This window comes from Pinus tabuliformis, chromosome 8, assembly GCF_031772625.1.
Source record: "Pinus tabuliformis cultivar Carrire ecotype Pingquan chromosome 8, CPIR1, whole genome shotgun sequence".
Classification (NCBI taxonomy): domain Eukaryota; kingdom Viridiplantae; phylum Streptophyta; class Pinopsida; order Pinales; family Pinaceae; genus Pinus; species Pinus tabuliformis.
In genome coordinates this window covers 603,831,932-603,850,196 of record NC_142294.1, presented here as the reverse complement: position 1 = coordinate 603,850,196, position 18,265 = coordinate 603,831,932, and the positions used below count along the sequence as shown (strand labels likewise).

The 18,265-nt window shown below is 34.7% G+C and overlaps 1 pseudogene; it reads left to right on the top strand.

Moving 5' to 3' along the window:
- The first annotated feature begins 1,057 nt into the window (after positions 1-1,057).
- On the top strand, positions 1,058-3,329 carry LOC149236938 (uncharacterized; annotated as a pseudogene).
- Positions 3,330-18,265: the final 14,936 nt, after the last annotated feature.

Here is an 18,265-nt window from a genome sequence, read left to right as displayed (position 1 = left end):
AGTAGATGTCAGACCAGGGAAATGGTCATTGAAGAAACATCCATGAATTGGTATTAATTGATATGCCTACGCTGCAATGAGATGAATTGGTATGCCTGAGACTCCATGGCCTGGCTTAAAAATGAGGTTTTTGATGTCAAGTTGTTCATAAAAGTGGTGATCCCATGAGTCGTTCTTTCATAAGGCCCTGGCATCAGGCTTTGCAACAAGCCAACTGTGCGAGATTCACGTGTACCTTCCTCAAGATTCACATTGTTATACAACAACTTCTAATTCCTACTATAACACAGTCAACCTGTATGATACTACAAAAGCATCTATTGTGTTCTCATACTGACAAGTATTTTGATGCTAGATGAAATCTTTTTTCCGGTTAAATAATGCTCAAGTGCTCATATTCAATATATATTTGAATGAATGATTATTCATCATACCGCATAGTAAGTATGCAATCCATCCATAAGAGTTCATTCAAGCACGATCATGACTAATGTATAAAAAAATTAAGGCAATGTGAGTGGTCGTTATCGATGACTTCCTTGATTACAGGGTACATGGTATCTCCTATGTGGGGTTCCAGTAATCTGGGTTCAGTGCACCTTTCTCTTGTTTGGACTTGGTCTCTTACTCATGGACACATAGCATTATAGTAAGCTAAGATTTTCTCTAGCTCTTATCCCTCTAGGTGTGCCTGATCATCCATTCATAAATATCGGTCTAAATAATGTTAGTCGGATCTATCAATGTATGTATTTATTACGTACAATCCCAAATCCAGACTAGAAAGAATGCTCGATTGTGTTTTCGCTGAAGTTGAAAGAAGTCATGCAGAAGTTTAAAGTTGTGTTGACCCAGAAATTAGAGAATGCATTCCATCCACCAAGCTAACAACATCAATTTTTTATGACAGTTGTGAAGCATCTATGTAGGAATTCGTGGAAGCCCTGCGAATGTTGGGATTGGAAGTTGCAGAATCATTTAATACATTCATGCAGTGTTTGAACATTGAAGTATTGCGTAAGGCACACTACGTGAGGCAGGAATAGAAGGCGAAAGAAGAGGAGGGTTGGCCATGGGAAGTAGGATGAAACACTGGGGATTATTTAATGTTGTGGCAGTCTTGGCTATTTACAGTTGGAATTTAGAAGTGGTTGAATGCGAGGCATTCAGACATGATCCAGGGCACCCTCAGTGGCATCACAACGCGTTCCAGGATATCTAGGAAAACATCAAGCATGAGATGCACCAAATGCTGCACTCCAGAGTTGAGGTTCCTTTTAGGGTTCCACTTGAAGTTAATATTGTACTGGTTGGATTCAATGGTGATGGTGGCTATAGGTACTCTTTGGATGTGCGCATGCTAGGGGAGTTTACGAGAAGAAGCTTTCCCTCACACCATCCTGCATGCCTAGAGACTACTTTACCACTCGATATTGAACATGATCTTCAATATAACGTCATTCTTATTGGTCAGCCAGAGCTTATAGCATTTGAAAAATCATTGAATAACACAATGGAGCTTGCTCGTTCAGCAAGGGAGAGCGAATATGGAAAAGAGGTAATGTTGTTTGAACTTGAAGCAACGATTGTAGAACCAACTTTCCAAAGACTGTACACCTATTTGTTTGACTTTGAAGATGCTTCATATTCTACTGCAGAAATAAAAGGACCTGTGCCAAATGAAATATTCATTCTAAACTTTGATAAGGTTTGGATGGATCCTAGGAACAAAGAAGTTGATCTTGAGGCTTTAAAGTACGCGAAAATTGAAGAACTTACACTTGAAAAAATGAAGCAGCAGGAAGGAAATTACATTTACCAGTATCACTATGGTGGAGGGGGGGCATCGCAAGTATGGTTGGGTTCAGGAAGATATGATGTCATAGATCTGTTTGTTGGTCCATGCACATATGGAAAGATAGAAACAGAGGAAGGTAGTGTAAGTTACAAGATGATTCCAAGGTTGTTGTATATTCTTTTTCCAAGAGGCCAGGGTCCTGTTAGTCCTAGTTCCACTGTTGAGCTCTTCACAAGACAACTTGGAGCTCTCATTTCTACAACTATTGAGCATGTTCTAGCTCTAGATGTTAGGTTTGAGACCGTTGATTTGGCCAGTTGGTTACTTGTTCCTATTATAGTGTTCCAAAACCACAATCATTACAATATTTTTTAAGAAGGCCACAACTATAGTATTGATATGAAGGCCATTGAGATGGAGGTTAAAAATATGGTTCATGCTAGACAAGAGGTTGTTGTTGATGGGGTCCCCACAGCCTTCATCGCCATGAGAAGTTAGCAATTTTTGTGTGAAAATATCTACGCAATCATTCTCTCCATGAAAAAAATATAAATGGTCTTTTTCACGTCCGGACTATAACATATCTAGATTGTTCTATTATCAAAGAAGAAATGGAGCGTTCTGCAGATGTTCTAATAGTTGGCTTGCTTGAAGCTATAGATCCTTCTCTTTCAAGTATATTTTTCCTATGACATACGTGGATGTCAGAGTCAACTAATTCTAAGGATTATGTTATAAAACCTAGACCTATTTGGGTAACTTACAGATCCAAATATAGTAAGGACAAAAGAGAGAAAGGGAACAAAAAGAAGCAGCAAGATCTTTATAGGACATATGGAAATGTGTAATTCTGGTGTTTGTGTTGTCTCTAGTTGGTATAGATCCTGAGCTATTGATGGAAGGTGAAAGTCAAGTATGGACCAACAATGATGTTATAATTGTTCTTCAACATGAGAATAATCAAATACCCCTCAGTTATGTCTCAGAAACTGAGAAAATATATGTTGTTCCACAGCTAGCACAACGCCACATTTTAGCTGGATTAGCATCAATTGTTGGTGGATTGGCTGCACCTTATGAAAAAACTTCCCATATACATCATAGGCCAATTTCCAACTCGCTATGGGAAACTGGTTATCATCCATTTGGTCCCTTCTTGAATGTAACACAAATTAGCCAGATGCTTTGTGATACTGCATTACGGAACACGATCTATGCATGTGTTGATGCAACACTACATAAAATTTGTGACACAATAGAGGTAGTCCAGTCCTTTACAAATGATCATTTGAAAACAGCACTTGGGGAGCCAGTGAAAGGCCAATGAAAGAAGTCAAATGCAGAGTTGTGGCTTGATAAGTTCTACAAGAAGACAACCAGCTTACCAGAACCTTTCCCACATGAACTTGTCGAGCGCCTAGAACAATTTCTTGATAATTAGGAAGAGCAGTTTGTGGGTCTAGTTGGACTGTTGTATAACCATATTTTTTATGATCATCATAAGAATTCCTCTGAAATATTTCAAAAATAAAATATTTACCCAACACGTATTTGGAGCAATGTTTCTGGGGGAACATTCATTCGATATGGAGAATCTCTAATAAACCATCAGGATTAGCATTAGGTCAATTATGGAGAGCAATACATTTCAAGTTTTAAAGCATTAAAACAATGATGATAGCTACACTGGGGACTCTTTTACAAGCTACAATTCATCTATAACCCCTTTCCATTGATGTCAAAGGGGGAGGTAAGCAGAGGTTATGGGCAGTAATGAGAAATATCTTTTAGAATAGGCAGAGACTATGGGCAGCAATAAGAAATATATTTCAGGACAAAAGGGGGAGGAAGAATGTGTTTCCATCAATGCCAAAGAGGGGGACTATTGGAAATATTTTCATTGATGGAAAAGGAGAAGCACAAAGAACAACAAGCAAAGGAGCAAAAAAGTAGCAGCAATGCAAGGAGCAACAATAAGGCAAGGACTAGCAGCAACTCAAGGAGCAACAAGCAGCAATGCAAGAAGCAACAGCAAGGCAAGGAGCAACAACAATACAAGGAGCAACAAGCAGCAAAATAAGGCAAATGAGTAGAAGAAGGATGAGGAGTTCTGATACATTAAAATGTTTTGATAATGTTGCAAAGATTACTATATTGAAGAATTTCTTTTGTGAAATTGTTGATTAAGCTTAATTGTTGTGAGGCAAAGGCAAGACTCCAAGGAAAAGGAAAATATGTTGCAAAGATTGTTGTCATGCATTAATGAGAGATATTGTTATTTGATGTTGACATTAGGTTGATACATTTAATAATTACATGTGGCTAAAATTAAAAATGGATGGATTCTGTATTTTTTTGTTCTAATATTCAAGATATGAAGAGTTTGGAAATGAATAAGTGGAAGGCAAAGAGTCAAGTCTATTCACTGCATATTCCTATGTGAAATGCAAATAGCGAGAAAACTATTTTTATAAAAGACGTGATTTTGGAAGGCATTGAGACGTTAGAGAAAGGGAGAATGTGAGAAAGCCGATAAAACTATTATGCATTAGTTACTGGCACATACGAAGCTTATGTGATGCATATTTGAAGGAGAGAACAGGTAGAAATGAAGAGGGAGACATGCAAAATTTATGACCAGGTAAACCAACACATTGTTTTTCTTGTTTGCATCAGGGGATGGTAGTCTCCTTTCATGTTGTGGCTTGATAAATATCTAGTTGGAGTTGGTTGAGGTAGGAGCCTCCTGTGGGTTGTAGCCTACAGAAAACATATGGGAGTTGGAGCTTCCTTGCATGTTGCAACTTGTGGAAAATTGAGGTAACAACCTCATGTAGGTTGGAGCCTACAGAAAATTAGATGTAATAACAAGTAGGAGCTTGCCTTTGCATCACAACAATAATAAAATCGTGGTTTTATACCTTTATGGGTTTCCATGTACATCTGGTGTCAATATGTGTCATTATTATGTGTTGATATGATGTTTTGTTTTGCTTATTAATTGTTGTTCACATATTCAATCTGTTGGTCATCAATTGTTAAACTTCTCATTTAATGGTCCAACTAATGAGATTAATGAATATAATTTTAATGTCCATGAATATACTAAACTAATTCACCGCCCCCTCTCTCATTTTAGTCAAGTTTTGATTATTTGATACCTCTTCTTTTCATGAGGATATGAAGGAAGAACATGAGGAACAAGATATCTAGACACCACAGTAGAGAAGACATCAACAACTAAACTCATGAGGTGCCCCTTCATTCTCATTTTCCATAAGTTTTAGTTTTCACCATAAAAATTTGGAACTTTCACATCATGGCCAGCCATTGTCCCTTCTTGAATTCTCCTTTCATCCGTCAAGATGCAGCAAAGGAGTTGGCTCTGATACCAATTGTTTAACAAAGCTAATATTGAGAGAGGTGGGGGGGTGGGGTGAATGAGTATTACAAAAATATAAAAATTATTTTTGCAAGTAAAAATTATTAGACATTAACTTTAGAAACATATATCAATATCATGCACATGAGAAACACAAACAATCATCACATGGAGACACTTGGATTTTATGTGGAAAAAACCCCCTCTAGGGAAAAAAAACCACCAAACTATTTTTTACTTCTTCTTATTATTTATTGCTTCAAAATATTCTCATTTAGATTACATCAATGAGCACCCACTAGAAATGGAGCACCCACCCATTGACTGAAATGAGAAATGCTGGCCACAGCCAACTTGGAGCACGCACTCCTACAATATTAGACAATTAACATGCACTTAGCTTGAAGCCCCCACTCCAAGCACAAGCAATTCTTCTATAGGAAAATATGATTCAAAACTGAAAATATCGTTGCATAAACAAAACATGCAAGAAATAAACACACTTATGCAGCTACAATTTCACACTGCAATTAAGATAACAAATCTCTCCACACACACTCTCCAAATTGATCTTAAATCTCTATGCACAACTTTGAAACACTACTGAAGAATAATATCTGAAGCACACCGCAATTCTAAATATTTGAACTCACTACAGAACTCACTGCTTGTGCACTAGTAACATATGCACACTCACTCACTCACACTTCCAAAGAACCAACCAAATGAATTATCTGCCTTTACATATTTGTAGAGTCTAGAAATGGTTAAGTCAATTAATTTTTCAGATGATGGAGCTCACACAAAACCTTTTCACATGCTTCAGATATGAGATAGATCAACATCTTGACCAAATCAATCCACTCATTCCACTTCCCCTTTGATAATTTAAACTTTAATCGCCTTCTAGAGGCCCCACGACTTATTTTGGCCTTTTTCGGGAAAAGTATGACAATAGATTCCACCAAAACCAAATTGATTCCAAAGGAGTGCAAGAAATATGGAGAAAAACTCATAAATCCTCTCGGTCACCTGCACATGCCTGGGAAAAATTAACTAAAAGATATAGTAGTTCACATGGGCATGTCATTCAAGTGACTGGATTGTTTCACTCACTCCGATGAGCCTCCATCCATGCTACTGGGGTAGAGCATAGGTTGAAATAAGAGATCCAACCCTCAAACTTGCAACAGAGCTTTAAGGGAGTGAAATTAGCTCTAAACCATCCTTCCAAACTCATCTTGACAGTAGGAAACCAACTACATAACTTCAACAAGACACCACATATATCGTCAACTAGACCTCTAGGACAAATGTAGCTCAGCTTCATATGAGACCTTGTTACCTCATGAAACCTCTCCTACAAACCTTATGTGACTTATGACCACATTTACATCAGCATGATAGTATTCAACAAGTATACAATAGACTCAATGCTTGACATATAGACCCATGAGTACATGACTTCAACATGTGACGTCAATGGCAACGTAAACATGCCAACAAACACTTCAACAATATTCTATACACTAATTCCTTTCCAACAATGTGAAAATCACCTCAATCAGAGCTAACATGTAGAAGTTACATCTCTTGTGATTTGACTTACCTTGTTGACCACCATAGTACTAAGTGGATACCATATCAAACCCCATGAATCACATGTGGGATAGCTGTGGAATTTCAAGGATATTCTAAATGGTCTATAAACTTATTATAGATTAAGGGTTGAGGATGTAAAATCAATAACTCTATATGAATATTAGGTTTGATAAATATTAGGCCAATAGGAAGAGAGGGGGTTCCAATTTTTAATATTGTACTTATTCCATAATTGATAATATCGTCTGACTGGTATTAATTGAGAGCATAAAAAAAGAGGAAGAATACTTTGTAGTAGCAATTTGGGACATTGTGCAAAGGAAACTCCATCGTGAGTGACCATTTCTTTGTTCTTACAATTCACAATTGAAGAACAAAGAGTAGAGCATAGACCTCACCTTCTACTTGGAATTTTTTATATTTTGAGTTTCTTATAAGAAATCTTACATTGATTGTGTGGGTGATGTGTTCATTTACCTGTTCCTTTATTTTTATTTTTTTTCAATTATTCTCATAAATTTGAGAAATAAGTAATCATAGTAACTATGAGACCTAAGGAAGAAAACAAACATAATACAAGATCTATTGGGATGAAATTCTCTAGTGTAATATCCACATTAGCTTACAAATCATGCTTGTTGCACACTCTCTTTCCAAATATATTTTCCTCCATGAGAATAACCTCTTTTCTAGTTCCTCTTGCCTTGATGAGGGTGATTTAAGCTAAAAAAAATTGTTGGATTATTGTTGTGACTAAATCCTAGGCCTTCATGCTTGGGCCTCTATTAAGATACAAAAAGGATCATAATCCCTTGGCCTCCCTTACCTAGCCCTTGGCCATCATACCCAACTTTCCTCATGAGATTGTAGCCCATGATTCTATTTTACTTTTCAAAGTCATCACAGATCTATTGAAGAAGGGTATTGGAAAGTGAGTTTACCATGCTTGACTCGACAATGGCATTGGCTTTTGTATTTGAAATAGAGGGATATTTTTTTGTCTTTAGACAACTACTTGTAGCTTCTTCAAGGCATCTTCCTTCATTTCCAAATCTTGGTATAGTTGAAGAGTCACTTCATTGAACCTCTCCTCTTTCCATTATCTAGTTGAGTGAATTTCTCCTCCAATTGCACAAGCTACAATCTATTCATATCTAGTTTTTCCCTGATGGTGGGTAAGGAGTCCTAGAGTTTGGAAATTAATTTTTTCATCTCATCCACTTTTTTCCTCCTACAATGAATTTCCAATTGTACCTTCCCTTTGAAGTCTCTCAAATATTCTAGCTTTTTTCTCTTCAAGGCTTTACCCATTGTAGTTGCTTAAAGGTCTTCAGTGAACCTACATTGATACCATAAAATCCATAAACAATAAGCATATAGCCTATTCAATTTGTCAACATGGATCATTGCACTAGTAGAAAATGAGTAATTAGTGACTAGGTGACTAAAAAAGTTAGTCACCACAACTTTTCCAAGTGAAATACTACCAAAAATGAGCAATCTTAAGTGACCAAACTAAAAACGACTGACATAAATCACTAATTTAGTCGTGGGTTAAAATATGCGATTAGTTAATAAGTAATACAACTAAAAATTACTAACATGAATGACTAATTTAGTCTAAGAACAAAAATACAACTACCTAAGAAGTACTACAATAATATGAATCAATTTTTTTATGTTAGTCATCTTAATTGTGTCAAGCAATCTAAACTTACAAGTGATAGGGGATTGAAAGGATGTTAAAGATTGGTTGAAAGGTTATCCTTCCTTAAACACTTCTTCATCCTCACATGGTGTATAGGTGAGCCAACTTTTCATTATTTATCTCTAATAATTTGTAATTTTAAAAATATATTTTTTAATAAAAAAAATATTTTATGTATTTTTAAAAAATTTATTCATTGAATCTAATTGGATCTAGTTCCAATTTGAAATTAATTTGAAGAGAAATTTTATTTTTTAAGACTATAATATCAAATAAAAACTACTTTAATTTCATATTAACCGACCTAGATCCATCTTAACCCCGGATCTATCAAGTGTCGAGAGGGATCCAATCTCTCGAGGTGCAAATTTTTTTTTCTAGTGCAAAACTTGAGGAAATGTTTGCACCTCGAGAGATTGGATCCCTCTCGGCACTTGATAGTTATAGGGTTAATATGGATCTAGGTTTCTTATATAATACTATATAATATCTATATTTGTATTTGTGTCTCTTTGTTATTCCCTTTCTCTATCTCACCCCCCAAACATGCACACACTCTCTCTCCCTCTCTTCCCCTTCTCTTTCTATCTATCTCTTCCCCTTCTCTTCCTCTTTATCTATATCCTTCTCTCTATTCCCTCCCTCTCTCCTATCTCCCACACTCTCTCTCCATGACTCCATTTTCACCCCCTCCCTCTCTCCACCTTTCTCCCTCTATGTTTTTCTTGTTCCCTCTGTCTCTTGCCCCCTCCAATTCCATCTCTCTCCTCATCTTTATCTTCCCTCCTCTGTATCCTTTATCTTCCACCCCCCTCTATCTCTCCCCCCAAATCACTCTCTCTCTCTCTCTCTCTCTCTCTCTCTCTCTTCTGTCCAACTCTATTACTATCTCCCACCCTCCCTGTTCTTCTCCATCTCTCTCCCTTCCCCTTCTCTCCCTATCTCTATCCTCTCCTATTTTTTCTCTTCCCTCCTCTCCTCTCTCCCTCACTCTCTCTCCATCTCTCCCTTCCCACTCTTATCTCTCTATGTCTTTTTTATTTCCTCCGTCTCTGTCCATCTCTCCCTTCTCACTCCTATCTCTCTCCGCCTCTATCTCTCTATGTCTTTGTTATTTCCTCCCCTCTCTCCCACTCCAACTCCATCTCTCTCTCTTTCTCTTCCTTCCTCTCGCTCCCTCTCTCCCACCTCACTCACTCTCCCCCCCATCACTCTCTCTTTCTCTCTCTCTCTCTCTGCCCTCCAAATTTTTCACTATCTCCCTCCCTCTCTCCGCCCCCTCCCCAACTCTCCCTTAAATTTGATCATATTGTAATGTGTTTAAGAAATTATCTAAATTAAAAAAACTTAATTGGTAGTAAAATATTAAACCTATATTTTGGATCAATCATGTCAAAGTAAAGAAAATAATGGAAAACTTTAAAAAATCATTCACTATATTTAATCTAATATAATTAGTCAATTTGCTTGCTCTCATCCCTTGTATCCTTAGCAAAGATTGATCTATGCCGGTTCTTTATATATATATATATATATATATAAAGAATCAACATAGATCCATCTTAGCTTAATTTATTAAAACCTTAATTTAATTTATATGGGAATATTTTTAGTAGTCACGAAGGATAGAGGGTTTAGCTATATCTCAAATTGTAACATTTTCCCTTTTAGGTTCAATTTTTTTTAGTAAAATTAAATTAAAATAACTTTTTTTATTATGAAACAAGTTATGGTTTTTTGGCATGTGGTATTGATAAGCCATGGTATTGGCCCATGGTATTGTAACAAAGCCAATTTACAAGTTAATATCCATGCTAAAGTGAGGGTGAATATACATGGTTAACAATCTTGTCATATTATTATAAAATATTTTGATTGTGAAATAATTTATGTTTTTTGGGCATGTGATATTGATAATCCATGGTATTGACCCATGGTATTATAACAAAGGCTATTTTTTACAAGTTAATAATATCTACCATAAAGTGAGGGTGAATATACATGGTTAACAATCTTGTCATATTGTTATAGAATATTTTGGTTGTAAAATAAGTTATGGTTTTTGGACTTGTAGTATCGATAAGCCATAGTATTGGCCCATGGTATTGTAACAAAGCCTATTCACAAGTTAATAAGAAAACCAAAATTTAACAAACTGAATTTTATTATTTTTATTAATTTAACTTTTTATTATTAATTGAGGCCATATTTAAATGTTTACACTCATCCCAATATCATTTTTAACTTCTTCTTCTTCTTTTTAATTTAGTCTCTTTTTTTTTTTTTTTTTCAAAAGGTGGAAAAACCTATCAAACTCAGTTTGTCAAACCAACAGTGAGGACAGCCATCTCTGGCTGCTATCCGCGAATGTCAGTTGACACATCACTGTTATCAAGGAAAACCACGCCACCTGAAATAACCCGCTGGTGGTCCGTAAGGGAGCAGGCTTTCACTCCTGCCAGATGCCTCTGGGTCTTGGGCCGTTAACCTGTTTCCTTACGTCCGAGGAAGACGAGCTCTTAGCCAAGCAGAAGCAGTTTTAGGGCATACTCCAGGCCCATTTAATTTAGTCTCTTACACAAAAATAACAAATTCTTATTAAAAAAAAAAACCATTTAACCCAATTTCGATTTATATATTTTATTTTATATTATAAATATTTATTTCGTTTTTTCTTTTATAAATATTTCTTTTCTTTTTCATTTCCAGTTTAGACCTGGGTTCTATTTCTTTTCTTTTTCATTTCCAGTTTAGCGCTAGGTTGAAATAAAATATTCACATATTACACCATCACATTGTAGCACTGCATTTTTCTCTACCTTGTTGATATATGTGTTGAAATGCAAGAAGGAAGACCATTAATGTGATCTGTGGATTTCATGGGATTTGAACCCCAGACAGAGTTTGCATGGGAAACACCTTAGGAGAGCATCAACGATTAGATGGAGGAAGCGACCATCAACATGATCTATGGATTCCATGGGATTCAAACCCTAGATGGAGTTTGCATGGAAAACACCTTAGGAGAGCATAAACGATTAGATGGAGGAAGCGCAAGGTCATTGGGCGTGGAGATTTTGGCCATTTGTACATGGGTATGAATTTGGACTCTAGAGAGTTCTTCCTTTTTATTAAAGATAATTTTTGTTCTTATGGGTAAACAATTTTGAGGGTTTATATGATCAAAGCATAAATTTCATCTAGAGTTGAGGGTTTAATGATTATGATAATGCAGATCTTGATTGCAGCCAACAATTCATCAAAAGACAATGCACAAGTAAGCATTTTGCATGTCCTTATTGTACAAAGGGTTTAATTATTATGATAATGCAGATCTTGATTGCGGCCAACAATTCATCAAAAGACAATGGACAAGTAAGCATTTTGCATGTCCTTATTGTACAGATCAGTTCGCTCCTCCCTAACTTTTTTAGGGTCAGAATGCATGAAATTTTATTTTTTTCTTTTCACCTTTTTTTTTAGTGGTTGATTGTTTGTGTAATGGACTCTACCATGCCCAAATTCAAAGGGATCGAGTGATGCAAGCAAATTTTTTGGTAGGATGCAAATACTAGACCTTCCTCAAACTTTGTTACATGAAATTAAAATTTCTTGTAATCATGAACATAAAATCTTTTTTGTTTCATCCTTAGATTCTGATCTCAATGCCTACAATTTTAAACCATGTTACTATATTTTAAGTAGAATATACCTAGATCCATTAAACCTTACAACTCTCCATAGCTTATGTTAATTTCAGCTAAAAAGAAGGAACTTGGATGGCTTTTGCAATTTAGACTCAATGCTTACAGACAATGATTAAAAATGGAAGAACCCAAATGGTCTGATAAATTTTACCCACCCATCAATTTCCAAGACCTTTTCTATTATTCTAAACCTAAACATAAAGAGTAGAAGAAGAAGAGGAGCCTGGATGAGGTGGACCCTGACCTACTTGATACATTTCAAAAGTTGGGCATGCCCTTAACTAGAAGAAGAGATTGACCAACATTGTTGTAGATGTTGTTTTTTCAGTGTTTTCATTGTTACCATGCATAGGTAGACTCTATAGGCAGTTGAGGTTATCTTTTGTTCATTATAAGAGGTAATTTAGGAGTATATTGATCTAGTTAGGAAGTAGTTTGGAAAGTTTGTTCCTCCTGTTGATAACTATTATGTTGCATTGTATTTTTATTTTTTTTAGTGATAGCTCCTTCTATTAAAACCCTGAGCACACTTTGTCACCCATGGAATTATCCACTTATTTTAGGATGAATGTGATGGAGACCAGAAAGTTTTAGAGGACTCTTATTGTTGTAGATGAGAGGAGTTATGTGAGGTGAGAGGAGTTTTGTGACATATATTGAAGGATGCACTGCACCATTTTATGACACTAATCATCTCCATGCCACTAGTGGATCTCTATTTCACCAAGGGAGCAATGATAAAGTATTCCATTGTAAAGAATTGGTATGTTGGGGACAAGTAATGTAGATGTGGGATTTATAATTTTATTACAAAAAGAGGTTTATGCGATGGATATGAATCAAGGATTTCATCGACTTGAGTAAACACTGCTTCAACAATCACCTAGAAATACCCAAGCATTCTTCTGAAAGGCGATGATGCAATTGGAGAGTTCTATTCTGTTACCTTGAAAAATAACTATCAATAAGGGGGGACAAAGATGATCCATATAGGGAAGAATTGCAGGAGTAGGATTGTTTCTAAAATTATATCTATATGCAAGTCAAGGAAATACTACAGAGGATTAGTGTAGCTGCAACCAAATTCTCATAATGCAAGGAATTTTTCATAGTGTGATTTTATTCTCATCAATGACCTGGCAACTCCAAATACTTATTGTTACATTTAGGTACAATTTAACTTGCATTCTAAAGTCTCTAATTTCATTTATTGATAGTCCTTTTTTTGTCCTTGTCTCTCTTAATTTCATTGTCGTAGGATTGGAATGGGTTAAAAAATAAAGCAAGTCATTGAATAAAATAGACACCCACAGGTCACTACATGTCATTGTGCATATTCTCTATTTTTTATACAATTATAAGTGAGAAATATGGTGTGTGAACAACTAAAAATCCTAGCAATCCAGTGTTAGCATGGAAATCAAAACCAAGAATCATAAAATATCAATAAATTTGTGACATTGAGTAAAAAACACAATAAAAGATTCTATGCCAACATTGTCTATTTAGTGCAAGGTACTACTAATATTTCATAATTTTCAGAGATGGAGGATGTCATGGAGATTCCCTCAAGAAAATTTACTGACTTGAAGATAAGATGGTCAATGCAACTATTTACTTTAAATAGGCTAAATTTAGGTAATTAAAACAAGTTTGGAAATCACTAGAAACACCAACCCCACATCATTTTATTTCCAGTTGTACAAGGTAATATTGAATAAAATTATGAGCATATCCGTTTAAATTGATTGTACATAAAATAACAAACAAGGTTGATTCTTTTAAAAGTTATATCCATCATTAAATATAAGATATGACAAAGATGGCTCATAATTTTAAAGGCTATATCCATCACCAACTATAAGATAAGAGTTAATGAGATGAGAAAAAGTTTGTCTTGATATAACATGTAAACGTCATATTACTTATAACTCATGCATATTGTATCTTATTGTGCATATGTTAATTGTATAACTTCAATCTGGGTAATTTTTTACATTTAAATTGTCAAATATGTAGAAGTTACATTACACTAGCTTAAATCTGCACACAAATAAAATATCAGAAATATGGCAGGGGAATGAGTAAGCATTTTCACACTAGTTTAAAATTTCCCCTTGGTTGGTGAAGAACCAATTCAATGCTATTTTTGGTGGAGTATTAAGTTATTAATCGAATATAAAAAAATGTTAGTCTCTTAAATGACTGAAAAAGGATATTTAGAATGTTATATAGAAGTTACATTTCATGTAGCTATATCTACCCTGACGTAACTATAATATTCCAAATCCATTTTTTATATAGAAGTTACATTTCATGTAGTTATAGAAGTTACATTTAAGTGTTTTAGATAAAAGTTACATTTTACATAGTTATATCTACCGTGACATAACTATAATATTCCAACTCCATTTTTTCATACTTTTCAACATTTTAAAGATTTGTCTATTTTAGTGTGATTATGCAATTAAATAGTTGATATTGTTTAAGACATCTCCTATTTGCAACAATTTGAATTCTTAAGTGGGATATTGGGTACTTTTTGGTTACCACCATATATCATGTTTTAAGTAGGTGGTGTTTTATAATTCACCCAAGAGACTTTAGGAGTAACCTTGAATTGCATGGTTGTTTCCATTATACATCTAATATTTGCAACCTTTTCCATGTGAAGAACCCAATAGCCCATGTTGAATATGAAGCAATTACCTCAAAAATTAGGGAATATCAGTTATTACATTTCTAGAGGGGGATAGATCCAGAGAAGGAAACAACAACTATCATAAATGGATTTTGTCAGGTTGTATTTAATGAAATCCCACTAGAATTTGCTACTAAAGTAAATAATTTGATGAATTTGAAGCTTGAAGGTAGTGTTGAATAGGTGTTACAAGGTATCTATATAACACTATCTATCTACATGATTATAAGGCCATGAGACGTTGTCTCGATAACACTATTGTCCAGTGACAAGTGCTAGATGTAGATATCTTTCTCACGTCCTACAGGTATATCGTATCATTATGAAACCTCGAAATGTGTTCAAAGTTTGTCTCAGATAAGGAAATATGTATGTACCCTTGAATTTATCTATGTCGTAATAATATCAAGAATAAATTTGTCATTGCAAATAATTGGGATCTGCCATGTAAGTTTACTTTACTACATGAAATTCTTGATTTGTTAGATCCCAACTAGTTAGGGTTGAATTTATTTTTGTTGTAATGAGATTAAGAATAAAGTTTTTATTTTAATCACTGAAATCTACCATGTAAGATTTATTCACTGCCTGAAATTGTTTATTTTTAGATTCCAACTTATTAGGATTATGAAGAGTCCTCTTTTTCATGAAAATATTTATGAATGCTCTATTCTTTCTCAACGAATTACATATTACAGAAAGGTGGAAAATAAATGAGATGCAGTTGAATGGTTTTTATTTTAAAATGTGTGGAGGGAGTATAAAATCATTTTCAATTGCGTTCAACTATTTTGGAGCACCCACTAAATAGATTCATTTTCCTCCTAGTTAATTCCATTTCTATTATCCCAATGCTTCTAGAAGTCCTTCTCCAATGTGATCTCTTAACTGTCTTGGAAGGAAATTGATTACTTGATTGGAACCCACGGATTACAATTTGATTAGGAGCAAGGGATGAGAAAGCTTCATATTCTTCAATATATTCCGCAAGTTAAAAGCATATTGAATGATTTTCTATTTAATTGATGCGACAATCACTCGAGCATTTGTTAGGATTTTGAGACCTTTTTCAATGAATTCTTTTCTGAAAGTTATGTTCTCAATTAAAGAAATTAAAGAAAAGGTGAAAATGATGCAATGGAAGGATTTTCTATTTTAGTGACTAAGAATACCTTGCTAATGTGAAGGGTTTGGTATTTTCTTGACTCAAGATTAGTCACATTTGACTTCCTATCATTTCTTTTAATTTCATTTTTGTTGTGGTTATATTGATATCGTTGAAGTTGGTGATCTATTGTGTGTGTAATAGGAAGTATTAACTACTAAGCACTCTCAAAGGTGATATTGATGGATGACTAAATTTAAATGTCCCTACTTGACATTGTAGTATTACATGATCATGCAAAGAAATTATTAATCAATATTAAAGGGAAGATGATTAACGTGCATTGTTTCTTGGCTTGTCATATAATTACCGCATTTTGGCCCCCAAAAATATATTTGAGGCTACGTTTTGGTTGTTACTTGTGGAGCTTCCCTTTGGCTCAGAAAAACATCGAAGATAAATGTCCATTTCATTGGCATTGGACATCATCAAAGAGGAATTCAACAAAAGAAGTAGAGGACATGGGAGAAATTTGTACAATGAGTGGATAACCACTAGAGAAACACCGAGGCACCATAATTTCTTGTGTATTTAGATTCACTTGAAATTAACTAGTCACAAAAAAATACCTTTTTTTATATATATTTTCATGTATACAAAAATACTAAAAACGCAATTTCAGACTAATTATTTAAACTAATAATTATCTGATAGTCATAATTTATAATTAAATAGTATAATATGATTAATATTATAGGACACAACTAGAGGGTCTGACTGTGAGGGGTATTGTGACAATATATGTACACTTCTCATTGTATTAGACAATCATCTCTCAGAGTGTGATATCTATCCAAAGAAATGTACTGCCAGAGGCCGTAGTGGGATTGAGATTTTTTCTTTCAGTGGATAAGTGGTGATATATTTTCTTAGGCCTTAGTGTTATGCTTCCCTAAGGTTTTGACACTGCTCACAGCTAGCACCTTCATTCAACCAAGTGAGGTACTCATATTGTAAAGTTGAATCATTTTTTCTCCACAATCCAATATGATGTTGGATCAATATCATGATCCTAAAAACATAGGTCATAATAGCGAGGAACTTTTACTATGGGAAAAATAATATCCAAATTTAAGGAACATTACTCTTTTAGAACAAGCAATAAGGATATTTTCTACACTGATCTTCTTTTTTTTCCATTTGTTGTCACAAGTTATCTATTGCCTAATATTTTTAACATGTAAATTAGCTGGTATGATTGTGCCTAAGGTTTTTTTGAAGGTTGAATACTAAATTCCTAAGGTGTTATTTTTAACAATAACACTGGAGTGACAAATGTAAAATGAGAGAGAGAAGAGAATCCGTCTAGTGATACCCTTAGAGCCAATATCTTGCATAAGACACATTCATAGAGACTGATGGTCAAGCCTTCAGAGTTGGTGAATTCACTTGCAATGCTTTGGCAACACAGCGATAATGTTTTTAAATGATGAAACAATATTTCATGTGTAAATGGTAGTCCAACTGATATTAAGTTGGAAACTCATATTGTAATACTTGATATTTTATATAATAAAATTTATATGGTTGAAATTATTTTTATTTTCACTTCATATTATTTAGTCTTGTAATTAACATATGTATGTTATGAAACTAGCTCACGAAAAGATAGAAAAATAGATAAATTACTTCAAAATCAACCTCTTCAAGGGGGAAACCTCCTTTACATTACACAAATGAACAATTATTCGATGATACAAATGACAAGACCTTATTTCTATATATAGGAGTCTAAGGGGTCATAATATAATCAGAACCGACATAACAATAATAATGTAAGGGCACAACAATAACAATAGTGGGCTTCTATGAGGTACAATAATAACGATATGGGGACTACATGGACACAACAATATAATAAGGGGGTTTCACTAATAACAATAAGGGGTTACACTAGTAGTATAGGGGCCTAACATGCCCCTCTCCTTCAAAAAGTGTTGCCCTGAACGCTTGAGTAGTTTTGGATGCTTCTGTATAAAATTCTCGTCCTCTCATGTGGAATCTTCAGTGGGTAAGTTCTTCCACTTGATGAGATACTCTAAAATTGATTGATTTCATAGCTGTCAGGTTCTTGTTTCCATTCTAATATGATTTTTCCTTCCTCGCCAAGTTCCGAAAATATTGTTTGAACTAGGAGCTTGTCACCTATAACCTTCTTTAAGCATGAAACATGGAAAACTTGGGGCACCCAGGAAGATGCAT